At 38.2% G+C, this 15000-nt stretch overlaps 1 pseudogene; it reads left to right on the forward strand.

Moving 5' to 3' along the window:
* LOC135572393 (epsin-2-like) overlaps positions 1 to 15000 on the forward strand; it is a 47587-nt pseudogene that overhangs the window by 15989 nt on the left and 16598 nt on the right.

Below are 15000 nucleotides of genomic sequence, written 5' to 3' on the forward strand. Positions count from 1 at the left end.
TAATAATATTAATAATAATAATAGTAATAATAATAATAATAATAGTAATATAATACATATTAATAATAATAATAATAATAATAATAATAATAATAATAATAATAGTAATAGTAATAATAATAATAATAGTAATATAATACATAATATTAATAATAATAATAGTAATAATAATAATAATAGTAATAATAATAATAATAATAGTAATATAATACATAATATTAATAATAATAATAATAATAATAGTAATATAATAATAATATTAATAATAATAATAATAATATAATACATAATAATAATAGTAATATAATACATAATATTAATAATAATAATAGTAATATAATACATAATAATAATAATAATATAATAATAATAATAATAATAATAGTAATATAATACATATTAATAATAATAATAATAGTAATATAATACATAATATTAATAATAATAATAGTAATATAATACATAATAATAATAGTAATATAATACATAATATTAATAGTAATATAATACATAATATTAATAATAATAATAATAGTAATAGTAATATAATACATAATAGTAATAGTAATATAATACATAATAATAATAATATTAATAGTAATATAATACATAATATTAATAATAATAATATTAATAATAATAATAATATTAATAATAATAATAATAATAATAATAATAATAGTAATATAATACATAATATTAACAATAATAATAGTAATATAATACATAATAATAATAATAGTAATAATAGTAATATAATACATAATATTAACAATAATAATAGTAATATAATACATAATATTAACAATAATAATAGTAATATAATACATAATATTAATACATAATATTAATAATAATAATAATAGTAATAATAATATTAATAATAATAATAGTAATATAATACATAATATTAATAATAATAATAATAGTAATAATAATATTAATAATAATAATAGTAATAATAATAATAATAATAGTAATATAATACATATTAATAATAATAATAATAGTAATAATAATAATAATAATAATAATAGTAATAGTAATAATAATAATAATAGTAATATAATACATAATATTAATAATAATAATAGTAATAATAATAATAATAGTAATAATAATAATAATAATAGTAATATAATACATAATATTAATAATAATAATAATAATAATAGTAATATAATACATAATATTAATAATAATAATAGTAATATAATACATAATAATAATAGTAATATAATACATAATATTAATAATAATAATAGTAATATAATACATAATAATAATAGTAATATAATACATAATAATAATAATAATAGTAATATAATACATATTAATAATAATAATAATAGTAATATAATACATAATATTAATAATAATAATAGTAATATAATACATAATAATAATAGTAATATAATACATATTAATAATAATAATAATAGTAATATAATACATAATAATAATAATAATAGTAATAATAATAATAATAGTAATAATAATAATAATAATAGTAATATAATACATATTAATAATAATAATAGTAATATAATACATATTAATAATAATAATAATAGTAATAATAATAATAATAATAATAATAGTAATAGTAATAATAATAATAATAGTAATATAATACATAATATTAATAATAATAATAGTAATAATAATAATAATAGTAATAATAATAATAATAATAGTAATATAATACATAATATTAATAATAATAATAATAATAATAGTAATATAATACATAATATTAATAATAATAATAGTAATATAATACATAATAATAATAGTAATATAATACATAATATTAATAATAATAATAGTAATATAATACATAATAATAATAGTAATATAATACATAATAATAATAATAATAGTAATATAATACATATTAATAATAATAATAATAGTAATATAATACATAATATTAATAATAATAATAATAATATAATACATAATAATAATAGTAATATAATACATATTAATAATAATAATAATAGTAATATAATACATAATAATAATAGTAATATAATACATATTAATAATAATAATAATAGTAATATAATACATAATATTAATAATAATAGTAATAATAATAATAATAGTAATAATAATAATAATAATAGTAATATAATACATAATATTAATAATAATAATAATAATAATAGTAATATAATACATAATATTAATAATAATAATAGTAATATAATACATAATAATAATAGTAATATAATACATAATATTAATAGTAATATAATACATAATATTAATAATAATAATAATAGTAATAGTAATATAATACATAATAGTAATAGTAATATAATACATAATAATAATAATATTAATAGTAATATAATACATAATATTAATAATAATAATATTAATAATAATAATAATATTAATAATAATAATAATAATAATAATAATAATAGTAATATAATACATAATATTAACAATAATAATAGTAATATAATACATAATAATAATAATAGTAATAATAGTAATATAATACATAATATTAACAATAATAATAGTAATATAATACATAATATTAACAATAATAATAGTAATATAATACATAATATTAATAATAATAATAATAATAATAATAATAAAACAAGTGTAGACTTGAACTGTGAAACGCTGACTGGATGGGCCGTTCGCCTCTGTAGCGCCTTACGGTCAGATGCCGAGCAGTTGCCGTACCAGGCGGTGATGCAACCGGTCAGGATGCTCTCGATGGTGCAGCTGTAGAACCGTGCACCTGGCGACCTGCTTAGCGCGCACTGCACCAGGAGTTGCTATGAGACGAGGATATCCCTGCCGGGCCAAGCCTTCCCGTAACCCGGACGACGCTGGCTTCCGGCCTCCCAATCGCGGCCGGCTGCGAAAGTGCCTGGGCTCGAACCCAGAGTCTGGTGGCCTTAGACCACTGCGCCACCCGGGAGGCTCCTGCAGTGTTAATTTGTTAATATGTTGTGTGTGTGTTTTCCAGACTGGGTCAGAGCGCGTGGCTCTGCAGTGTTAATATGTTGTGTGTGTGTGTGTGTGTGTGTGTGTGTTTTCCAGACTGGGTCAGAGCGCGTGGCTCTGCAGTGTTAATATGTTGTGTGTGTGTGTGTGTTTTCCAGACTGGGTCAGAGCTCGTGGCTCTGCAGTGTTAATATGTTGTGTGTGTGTGTGTGTGTGTGTGTGTGTTTTCCAGACGGGGTCAGAGCGCGTGGCTCTACAGTGTAAAGAGAACATCTTCGCCATCCAGACTCTGAAGGACTTTCAGTACATAGACAGAGACGGAAAAGACCAGGGAATCAACGTCAGAGAGAAGAGCAAGCAGCTGGTGGTCCTGCTGAAAGATGAGGAGAGACTGAAAGGTGAGGAGGAAGAGGGTGGTGGTGGTGGTCCTGCTGAAAGATGAGGAGGAGGAAGAGGGAGGTGGTGGTCCTGCTGAAATATGAGGAGAGACTGAAAGGTGAGGAGGAAGAGGGAGGTGGTGGTCCTGCTGAAAGATGAGGAGAGACTGAAAGGTGAGGAGGAAGAGGGTGGTGGTGGTCCTGCTGAAAGATGAGGAGAGACTGAAAGGTGAGGAGGAGGGAGGTGGTGGTGGTCCTGCTGAAAGATGAGGAGAGACTGAAAGGTGAGGAGGAGGGAGGTGGTGGTCCTGCTGAAAGATGAGGAGAGACTGAAAGGTGAGGAAGAGGGAGGTGGTGATCCTGCTGAAAGATGAGGAGAGACTGAAAGGTGAGGAGGAGGAAGAGGGAGGTGGTGGTCCTGCTGAAAAGATGAGGAGAGACTGAAAGGTGAGGAAGAGGGAGGTGGTGGTCCTGCTGAAAGATGAGGAGAGACTGAAAGGTGAGGAGGAAGAGGGTGGTGGTGGTGGTCCTGCTGAAAGATGAGGAGGAGGAAGAGGGAGGTGGTGGTCCTGCTGAAATATGAGGAGAGACTGAAAGGTGAGGAGGAAGAGGGAGGTGGTGGTCCTGCTGAAAGATGAGGAGAGACTGAAAGGTGAGGAGGAAGAGGGTGGTGGTGGTCCTGCTGAAAGATGAGGAGAGACTGAAAGGTGAGGAGGAGGGAGGTGGTGGTGGTCCTGCTGAAAGATGAGGAGAGACTGAAAGGTGAGGAGGAGGGAGGTGGTGGTCCTGCTGAAAGATGAGGAGAGACTGAAAGGTGAGGAAGAGGGAGGTGGTGGTCCTGCTGAAAGATGAGGAGAGACTGAAAGGTGAGGAGGAGGAAGAGGGAGGTGGTGGTCCTGCTGAAAAGATGAGGAGAGACTGAAAGGTGAGGAAGAGGGAGGTGGTGGTCCTGCTGAAAGATGAGGAGAGACTGAAAGGTGAGGAGGAGGAGGGAGGTGGTGGTCCTGCTGAAAGATGAGGAGAGACAGGAGGGAGGTGGTGGTCCTGCTGAAAGATGAGGAGAGACAGGAGGGAGGTGGTGGTCCTGCTGAAAAGATGAGGAGAGACTGAAAGGTGAGGAGGAGGAAGAGGGAGGTGGTGGTCCTGCTGAAAGATGAGGAGAGACTGAAAGGTGAGGAGGAGGAGGAAGAGGGAGGTGGTGGTCCTGCTGAAAGATGAGGAGAGACTGAAAGGTGAGGAGGAGGAAGAGGGAGGTGGTGGTCCTGCTGAAAGATGAGGAGAGACTGAAAGGTGAGGAGGAGGAAGAGGGAGGTGGTGGTGGTCCTGCTGAAAGATGAGACTGAAAGGTGAGGAGGGGGAGGTGGTGGTCCTGCTGAAAGATGAGACTGAAAGGTGAGGAAGAGGGAGGTGGTGGTCCTGCTGAAAGATGAGACTGAAAGGTGAGGAGGGGGAGGTGGTGGTCCTGCTGAAAGATGAGGAGAGACTGAAAGGTGAGGAGGAGGGGGGAGGTGGTGGTCCTGCTGAAAGATGAGGAGAGACTGAAAGGTGAGGAGGAGGAAGAGGGAGGTGGTGGTACTGTTGAAAGATGAGGAGAGACTGAAAGGTGAGGAGGAGGAAGAGGGAGGTGGTGGTCCTGTCTGGCACTAGGGCTGTCTGTCTGTAGTAATGTACTGTCTGTCTGTCTGTAGTAATGTACTGTCTGTCTGGAGTCATGTACTGTCTGTCTGGAGTAATGTACTGTCTGTCATAGACCACTAGGTCTGTCTGGAGTAATGTACTGTCTGTCTATCTGTAGTGATGTACTGTCTGTCTGGGGTCATGTACTGTCTGTCTGGAGTAATGCACTGTCTGTCTGGAGTAATGTACTGTCTGTCTGGAGTAATGTACTGTCTGTCTGGAGTAATGTACTGTCTGTCTGTCTGGAGTCATGTACTGTCTGTCTGGAGTCATGTACTGTCTGTCTGGAGTCATGTACTGTCTGTCTGGAGTAATGTACTGTCTGTCTGTCTGGAGTAATGTACTGTCTGTCTGTCTGGAGTAATGTACTGTCTGTCTGGAGTAATGTACTGTCTGTCTGGAGTCATGTACTGTCTGTCTGCAGTCATGTACTGTCTGTCTGGAGTCATGTACTGTCTGTCTGGAGTCATGTACTGTCTGTCTGGAGTCATGTACTGTCTGTCTGTCTGGAGTCATGTACTGTCTGTCTGTAGTAACGTACTGTCTGTCTGTAGTAACGTACTGTCTGTCTGGAGTAACGTACTGTCTGTCTGGAGTAATGTACTGTCTGTCTGGAGTAATGTACTGTCTGTCTGGAGTCATGTACTGTCTGTCTGTAGTAATGTACTGTCTGTCTGTAGTAATGTACTGTCTGTCTGGGGTAATGTACTGTCTGTCATAGACCACTAGGTCTGTCTGGAGTAATGTGCTGTCTGTCTGGAGTAATGTACTGTCTGTCTGGAGTAATGTACTGTCTGTCTGGAGTAATGTACTGTCTGTCTGGAGTCATGTACTGTCTGTCTGGGGTCATGTACTGTCTGTCTGGGGTCATGTACTGTCTGCCATAGACCACTAGGTCTGCCCAGGTGAGGTTAATGATGATGATGATGATGGTGGTCCTGTCCAGGTGAGCGTTCCCAGGCTCTGAAGACTAAGGAGAGGATGGCTCAGGTCACCACTACAGGGGCGGTGACACCGGGTCAGGGTTTTGGCCGAGGTTCGTCTCAACCCAACCTGTCGACCTCCTACAGCGAGGAGTACGGCAAGTCAGAGGGGTCACCTGCATCGTACCACGGCTGTGAGTAGATCTGTGTTACACACACACACACACACACACACACACACACACACACACACACACACACACACACACACACACACACACTGGCTTAGACACTAAGGGTTTAAGATTGGACATAGGGGAGACACCCATGTTCCCGTTCTGGAGTCTGTTCCCTCCTTCACGTGACTGGAGTCTGTTCCCCTTCCCTCCTTCACGTGACTGGAGTCTGTTCCCCTTACCTCCTTCACGTGACTGGAGTCTGTTCCCCTTACCTCCTTCACGTGACTGGAGTCTGTTCCCCTTCCCTCCTTCACGTGACTGGAGTCTGTTCCCTCCTTCACGTGACTGGAGTCTGTTCCCCTTCCCTCCTTCACGTGACTGGAGTCTGTTCCCTCCTTCACGTGACTGGAGTCTGTTCCCTCCTTCACGTGACTGGAGTCTGTTCCCCTCCCCTCCTTCACGTGACTGGAGTCTGTTCCCTTTCCTCCTCCACGTGACAGGAGTCTGTTCCCCTCCCCTCCTCCACGTGACTGGAGTCTGTTCCCCTCCCCTCCTCCACGTGACTGGAGTCTGTTCCCTTCCCTCCTTCACGTGACTGGAGTCTGTTCCCCTCCCCTCCTCCACGTGACAGGAGTCTGTTCCCCTCCCCTCCTCCACGTGACTGGAGTCTGTTCCCTCCCCTCCTCCACGTGACTGGAGTCTGTTCCCCTCCCCTCCTCCACGTGACTGGAGTCTGTTCCCCTCCCCTCCTCCACGTGACTGGAGTCTGTTCCCCTCCCCTCCTCCACGTGACTGGAGTCTGTTCCCCTCCCCTCCTCCACGTGACTGGAGTCTGTTCCCCTCCCCTCCTCCACGTGACTGGAGTCTGTTCCCCTCCCCTCCTCCACGTGACTGGAGTCTGTTCCCCTCCCCTCCTCCACGTGACTGGAGTCTGTTCCCTCCTCCTCCACGTGACTGGAGTCTGTTCCCCTCCCTCCTCCACGTGACTGGAGTCTGTTCCCTCCCTCCTCCACGTGACTGGAGTCTGTTCCCTCCCCTCCTCCACGTGACTGGAGTCTGTTCCCCTCCCCTCCTCCACGTGACTGGAGTCTGTTCCCCTCCCCTCCTTCACGTGACTGGAGTCTGTTCCCTCCTTCACGTGACTGGAGTCTGTTCCCTCCTTCACGTGACTGGAGTCTGTTCCCTCCTTCACGTGACTGGAGTCTGTTCCCTCCTTCACGTGACTGGAGTCTGTTCCCTCCTTCACGTGACTGGAGTCTGTTCCCTCCTTCACGTGACTGGAGTCTGTTCCCTCCTTCACGTGACTGGAGTCTGTTCCCTCCTTCACGTGACTGGAGTCTGTTCTTCTTCTCTGGAGCCCCTTCACGTGGAGAGAGAAGAAACAACAGTTCCTCTCTCTCTGGCCCCAGTCACCTCTGACCTCTAACCTTTAGGTCACAGCAGTGGAGCTCCAAGGTCTCACCTCCGTGTGTGTGTGTGTGTGTGTGTGTGTGAGTGATACATGTGGTGGAAACTGTAGCAGCTGAATCATCATCGTCCTCCTCTGAAGGAAGCAGAGATCAGCCAATAGAAACGAGGCTGGACAGGCACTGGCCAATGAGAGCGGGGCTGGAGGGTGTTGCCATGGAACATTTTTGAGATTCCAGACAGTGGAAGGTTCTGGGTATTGTTCAAGGCTGTGAAGTGACTCCCCTCTCTTCTCTGGCGTCTCATTGGTCCCTCTCCTTAGGGGTAATATAATGAGGTTATAATGCAATGTCTATGAGAGGTTGGTCTCTCCCTCTCCTTAGGGGTAATATAATGAGGTTATAATGCAATGTCTATGAGAGGTTGGTCTCTCCCTCTCCTTAGGGGTAATATAATGAGGTTATAATGCTATGTCTATGAGAGGTTGGTCTCTCCCTCTCCTTAGGGGTAATATAATGAGGTTATAATGTAATGTCTATGAGAGGTTGGTCTCTCCCTCTCCTTAGGGGTAATATAATGAGGTTATAATGCAATGTCTATGAGAGGTTGGTCTCTCCCTCTCCTTAGGGGTAATATAATGAGGTTATAATGCAATGTCTATGAGAGGTTGGTCTCTCCCTCTCCTTAGGGGTAATATAATGAGGTTATAATGCAATGTCTATGAGAGGTTGGTCTCTCCCTCTCCTTAGGGGTAATATAATGAGGTTATAATGCAATGTCTATGAGAGGTTGGTCTCTCCCTCTCCTTAGGGGTAATATAATGAGGTTATAATGCAATGTCTATGAGAGGTTGGTCTCTCCCTCTCCTTAGGGGTAATATAATGAGGTTATAATGCAATGTCTATGAGAGGTTGGTCTCTCCCTCTCCTTAGGGTAATATAATGAGGTTATAATGCAATGTCTATGAGAGGTTGGTCTCTCCCTCTCCTTAGGGTAATATAATGAGGTTATAATGTAATGTCTATGAGAGGTTGGTCTCTCCCTCTCCTTAGGGGTAATATAATGAGGTTATAATGCAATGTCTATGAGAGGTTGGTCTCTCCCTCTCCTTAGGGGTAATATAATGAGGTTATAATGCAATGTCTATGAGAGGTTGGTCTCTCCCTCTCCTTAGGGTAATATAATGAGGTTATAATGCAATGTCTATGAGAGGTTGGTCTCTCCCTCTCCTTAGGGGTAATATAATGAGGTTATAATGCAATGTCTATGAGAGGTTGGTCTCTCCCTCTCCTTAGGGGTAATATAATGAGGTTATAATGCAATGTCTATGAGAGGGTTAGTATAATGTATCAGTAGATGGTCTGAGGTTATAATGTAGTGTCTTTATGAGACAGGGTTGTTATAATGTGTCTTTATGAGACAGGGTTAGTATAATGTATCAGTAGATGGTCTGAGGTTATAATGTAGTGTCTTTATGAGAGGGTTAGTATAATGTATCAGTAGATGGTCTGAGGTTATAATGTAGTGTCTTTATGAGACAGGGTTAGTATAATGTATCAGTAGATGGTCTGAGGTTATAATGTGTCTTTATGAGACAGGGTTAGTATAATATATCAGTAGATGGTCTGAGGTTATAATGTAGTGTCTTTATGAGACAGGGTTAGTATAATGTATCAGTAGATGGTCTGAGGTTATAATGTGTCTTTATGAGACAGGGTTAGTATAATGTATCAGTAGATGGTCTGAGGTTATAATGTAGTGTCTTTATGAGAGGGTTAGTATAATGTATCAGTAGATGGTCTGAGGTTATAATGTAGTGTCTTTATGAGACAGGGTTAGTATAATGTATCAGTAGATGGTCTGAGGTTATAATGTAGTGTCTTTATGAGACAGGGTTAGTATAATGTATCAGTAGATGGTCTGAGGTTATAATGTAGTGTCTTTATGAGACAGGGTTAGTATAATGTATCAGTAGATGGTCTGAGGTTATAATGTAGTGTCTTTATGAGACAGGGTTAGTATAATGTATCAGTAGATGGTCTGAGGTTATAATGTGTCTTTATGAGACAGGGTTAGTATAATGTATCAGTAGATGGTCTGAGGTTATAATGTAGTGTCTTTATGAGAGGGTTAGTATAATGTATCAGTAGATGGTCTGAGGTTATAATGTAGTGTCTTTATGAGACAGGGTTAGTATAATGTATCAGTAGATGGTCTGAGGTTATAATGTAGTGTCTTTATGAGACAGGGTTAGTATAATGTATCAGTAGATGGTCTGAGGTTATAATGTAGTGTCTTTATGAGACAGGGTTAGTATAATGTATCAGTAGATGGTCTGAGGTTATAATGTGTCTTTATGAGACAGGGTTAGTATAATGTATCAGTAGATGGTCTGAGGTTATAATGTCTAGTGTCTTTATGAGACAGGGTTAGTATAATGTATCAGTAGATGGTCTGAGGTTATAATGTAGTGTCTTTATGAGACAGGGTTAGTATAATGTATCAGTAGATGGTCTGAGGTTATAATGTAGTGTCTTTATGAGACAGGGTTAGTATAATGTATCAGTAGATGGTCTGAGGTTATAATGTGTCCTTATGAGACAGGGTTAGTATAATGTATCAGTAGATGGTCTGAGGTTATAATGTCTAGTGTCTTTATGAGACAGGGTTAGTATAATGTATCAGTAGATGGTCTGAGGTTATAATGTAGTGTCTTTATGAGACAGGGTTAGTATAATGTATCAGTAGATGGTCTGAGGTTATAATGTAGTGTCTTTATGAGACAGGGTTAGTATAATGTATCAGTAGATGGTCTGAGGTTATAATGTAGTGTCTTTATGAGACAGGGTTAGTATAATGTATCAGTAGATGGTCTGAGGTTATAATGTAGTGTCTTTATGAGACAGGGTTAGTATAATGTATCAGTAGATGGTCTGAGGTTATAATGTGTCTTTATGAGACAGGGTTAGTATAATGTATCAGTAGATGGTCTGAGGTTATAATGTAGTGTCTTTATGAGACAGGGTTAGTATAATGTATCAGTAGATGGTCTGAGGTTATAATGGGTAATGTCTTTATGAGACAGGGTTAGTATAATGTATCAGTAGATGGTCTGAGGTTATAATGTAGTGTCTTTATGAGACAGGGTTAGTATAATGTATCAGTAGATGGTCTGAGGTTATAATGTCTAGTGTCTTTATGAGACAGGGTTAGTATAATGTATCAGTAGATGGTCTGAGGTTATAATGTAGTGTCTTTATGAGACAGGGTTAGTATAATATATCAGTAGATGGTCTGAGGTTATAATGTAGTGTCTTTATGAGACAGGGTTAGTATAATGTATCAGTAGATGGTCTGAGGTTATAATGTAGTGTCTTTATGAGACAGGGTTAGTATAATGTATCAGTAGATGGTCTGAGGTTATAATGTAGTGTCTTTATGAGACAGGGTTAGTATAATGTATCAGTAGATGGTCTGAGGTTATAATGTAGTGTCTTTATGAGACAGGGTTAGTATAATGTATCAGTAGATGGTCTGAGGTTATAATGTAGTGTCTTTTATGAGAGGGGTTAGTATAACAGGGTTAGTATGTATCAGTAGATGGTCTGAGGTTATAATGTAGTGTCTTTATGAGACAGGGTTAGTATAATGTATCAGTAGATGGTCTGAGGTTATAATGTGTCTTTATGAGACAGGGTTAGTATAATGTATCAGTAGATGGTCTGAGGTTATAATGTGTCTTTATGAGACAGGGTTAGTATAATGTATCAGTAGATGGTCTGAGGTTATAATGTGTGTCTTTATGAGACAGGGTTAGTATAATGTATCAGTAGATGGTCTGAGGTTATAATGTGTCTTTATGAGACAGGGTTAGTATAATGTATCAGTAGATGGTCTGAGGTTATAATGTAGTGTCTTTATGAGACAGGGTTAGTATAATGTATCAGTAGATGGTCTGAGGTTATAATGTAGTGTCTTTATGAGACAGGGTTAGTATAATGTATCAGTAGATGGTCTGAGGTTATAATGTAGTGTCTTTATGAGACAGGGTTAGTATAATGTATCAGTAGATGGTCTGAGGTTATAATGTAGTGTCTTTATGAGACAGGGTTAGTATAATGTATCAGTAGATGGTCTGAGGTTATAATGTGTCTTTATGAGACAGGGTTAGTATAATGTATCAGTAGATGGTCTGAGGTTATAATGTAGTGTCTTTATGAGACAGGGTTAGTATAATGTATCAGTAGATGGTCTGAGGTTATAATGTAGTGTCTTTATGAGACAGGGTTAGTATAATGTATCAGTAGATGGTCTGAGGTTATAATGTGTCTTTATGAGACAGGGTTAGTATAATGTATCAGTAGATGGTCTGAGGTTATAATGTGTCTTTATGAGACAGGGTTAGTATAATGTATCAGTAGATGGTCTGAGGTTATAATGTCTAGTGTCTTTATGAGACAGGGTTAGTATAATGTATCAGTAGATGGTCTGAGGTTATAATGTAGTGTCTTTATGAGACAGGGTTAGTATAATGTATCAGTAGATGGTCTGAGGTTATAATGTGTCTTTATGAGACAGGGTTAGTATAATGTATCAGTAGATGCTCTGAGGTTATAATGTAGTGTCTTTATGAGACAGGGTTAGTATAATGTATCAGTAGATGGTCTGAGGTTATAATGTGTCTTTATGAGACAGGGTTAGTATAATGTATCAGTAGATGGTCTGAGGTTATAATGTGTCTTTATGAGACAGGGTTAGTATAATGTATCAGTAGATGGTCTGAGGTTATAATGTGTCTTTATGAGACAGGGTTAGTATAATGTATCAGTAGATGGTCTGAGGTTATAATGTGTCTTTATGAGACAGGGTTAGTATAATGTATCAGTAGATGGTCTGAGGTTATAATGTAGTGTCTTTATGAGACAGGGTTAGTATAATGTATCAGTAGATGGTCTGAGGTTATAATGTAGTGTCTTTATGAGACAGGGTTAGTATAATGTATCAGTAGATGGTCTGAGGTTATAATGTGTCTTTATGAGACAGGGTTAGTATAATGTATCAGTAGATGGTCTGAGGTTATAATGTGTCTTTATGAGACAGGGTTAGTATAATGTATCAGTAGATGGTCTGAGGTTATAATGTGTCTTTATGAGACAGGGTTAGTATAATGTATCAGTAGATGGTCTGAGGTTATAATGTAGTGTCTTTATGAGACAGGGTTAGTATAATGTATCAGTAGATGGTCTGAGGTTATAATGTGTCTTTATGAGACAGGGTTAGTATAATGTATCAGTAGATGGTCTGAGGTTATAATGTAGTGTCTTTATGAGACAGGGTTAGTATAATGTATCAGTAGATGGTCTGAGGTTATAATGTGTCTTTATGAGACAGGGTTAGTATAATGTATCAGTAGATGGTCTGAGGTTATAATGTAGTGTCTTTATGAGACAGGGTTAGTATAATGTATCAGTAGATGGTCTGAGGTTATAATGTGTCTTTATGAGACAGGGTTAGTATAATGTATCAGTAGATGGTCTGAGGTTATAATGTGTCTTTATGAGACAGGGTTAGTATAATGTATCAGTAGATGGTCTGAGGTTATAATGTAGTGTCTTTATGAGACAGGGTTAGTATAATGTATCAGTATGTGTTAGTATATGTGTAGGTGTGAGGAACCTTGTTTCAGCACTTCATTAGCATATTTATTATTTCCAGGATGGATTAAATGCAGTTTATTTTTGGTTTTTCCTTTTTCATGGTTTGTTGTACTGAGAGATACTGGAGCTATATTTAAACATCACTATGATATCTGTCTGTTGGCTGGCTGACTGGCTGCCTGGCTGCCTGGCTGACTGGCTGACTGGCTGGCTGACTGGCTGCCTGGCTGACTGGCTGACTGGCTGCCTGGCTGGCTGGCTGACTGGCTGACTGGCTGGCTGACTGGCTGGCTGGCTCACTGGCTGACTGGCTGGCTCACTGGCTGGCTGACTGGCTGGCTGACTGGCTGGCTGACTGGCTGGCTCACTGGCTGGCTGACTGGCTGGCTGGCTGGCTGACTGGCTGGCTGATATTAACACATCACTAGGATCTCTGTTGTGTTCAACCTTCGACTGAACAGACACCTAGACTACCAATGTGTAGACTCAGTAGGGATTAGGATGGAGTCTGAATACGTAGTGGGTTAGGATGGAGTCTGACTGAATACGTAGTGGGTTAGGATGGAGTCAGTCTGAATATGTAGTGGGTTAGGATGGAGTCTGAATATGTAGTGGGTTAGGATGGAGTCTGTCTGAATATGTAGTGGGTTAGGATAGTCTGACTGAATATATAGTGGGTTAGGATGGAGTCTGAATATGTAGTGGGTTAGGATGGAGTCTGACTGAATATATAGTGGGTTAGGATGGAGTCTGAATATGTAGTGGGTTAGGATGGAGTCTGTCTGAATATGTAGTGGGTTAGGATGGAGTCTGAATATGTAGTGGGTTAGGATGGAGTCTGAATATGTAGTGGGTTAGGATGGAGTCTGAATATGTAGTGGGTTAGGATGGAGTCTGAATATGTAGTGGGTTAGGATGGAGTCTGAACTCGTAGTGGGTTAGGATGGAGTCTGACTGAATATGTAGTGGGTTAGGATGGAGTCTGAATATGTAGTGGGTTAGGATGGAGTCTGAATATGTAGTGGGTTAGGATAGAGTCTGAATATGTAGTGGGTTAGGATGGAGTCTGTCTGAATATGTAGTGGGTTAGGATGGAGTCTGAATATGTAGTGGGTTAGGATGGAGTCTGTCTGAATATGTAGTGGGTTAGGATGGAGTCTGAATATGTAGTGGGTTAGGATAGAGTCTGTCTGAATATGTAGTGGGTTAGGATGGAGTCTGTCTGAATATGTAGTGGGTTAGGATGGAGTCTGACTGAATATGTAGTGGGTTAGGATGGAGTCTGTCTGAATATGTAGTGGGTTAGGATAGAGTCTGACTGAATATGTAGTGGGTTAGGATGGAGTCAGACTGAATATGTAGTGGGTTAGGATAGAGTCTGAATATGTAGTGGGTTAGGATGGAGTCTGTCTGAATATGTAGTGGGTTAGGATGGAGTCTGAATATGTAGTGGGTTAGGATGGAGTCTGAATATGTAGTGGGTTAGGATGGAGTCTGTCTGAATATGTAGTGGGTTAGGATGGAGTCTGACTGAATATGTAGTGGGTTAGGATGGAGTCTGACTGAATATGTAGTGGGTTAGGATGGAGTCTGACTGAATATGTAGTGGGTTAGGATGGAGTCTGAATATGTAGTGGGTTAGGATGGAGTCTGAATATGTAGTGGGTTAGGATGGAGTCTGACTGAATATGTAGTGGGTTAGGATGGAGTCTGAATATGTAGTGGGTTAGGATGGAGTCTGACTGAATATGTAGTGGGTTAGGATGGAGTCTGAATATGTAGTGGGTTAGGATGGAGTCTG

Source organism: Oncorhynchus nerka, linkage group LG7, assembly GCF_034236695.1.
Source record: "Oncorhynchus nerka isolate Pitt River linkage group LG7, Oner_Uvic_2.0, whole genome shotgun sequence".
In the NCBI taxonomy this organism is placed as follows: domain Eukaryota; kingdom Metazoa; phylum Chordata; class Actinopteri; order Salmoniformes; family Salmonidae; genus Oncorhynchus; species Oncorhynchus nerka.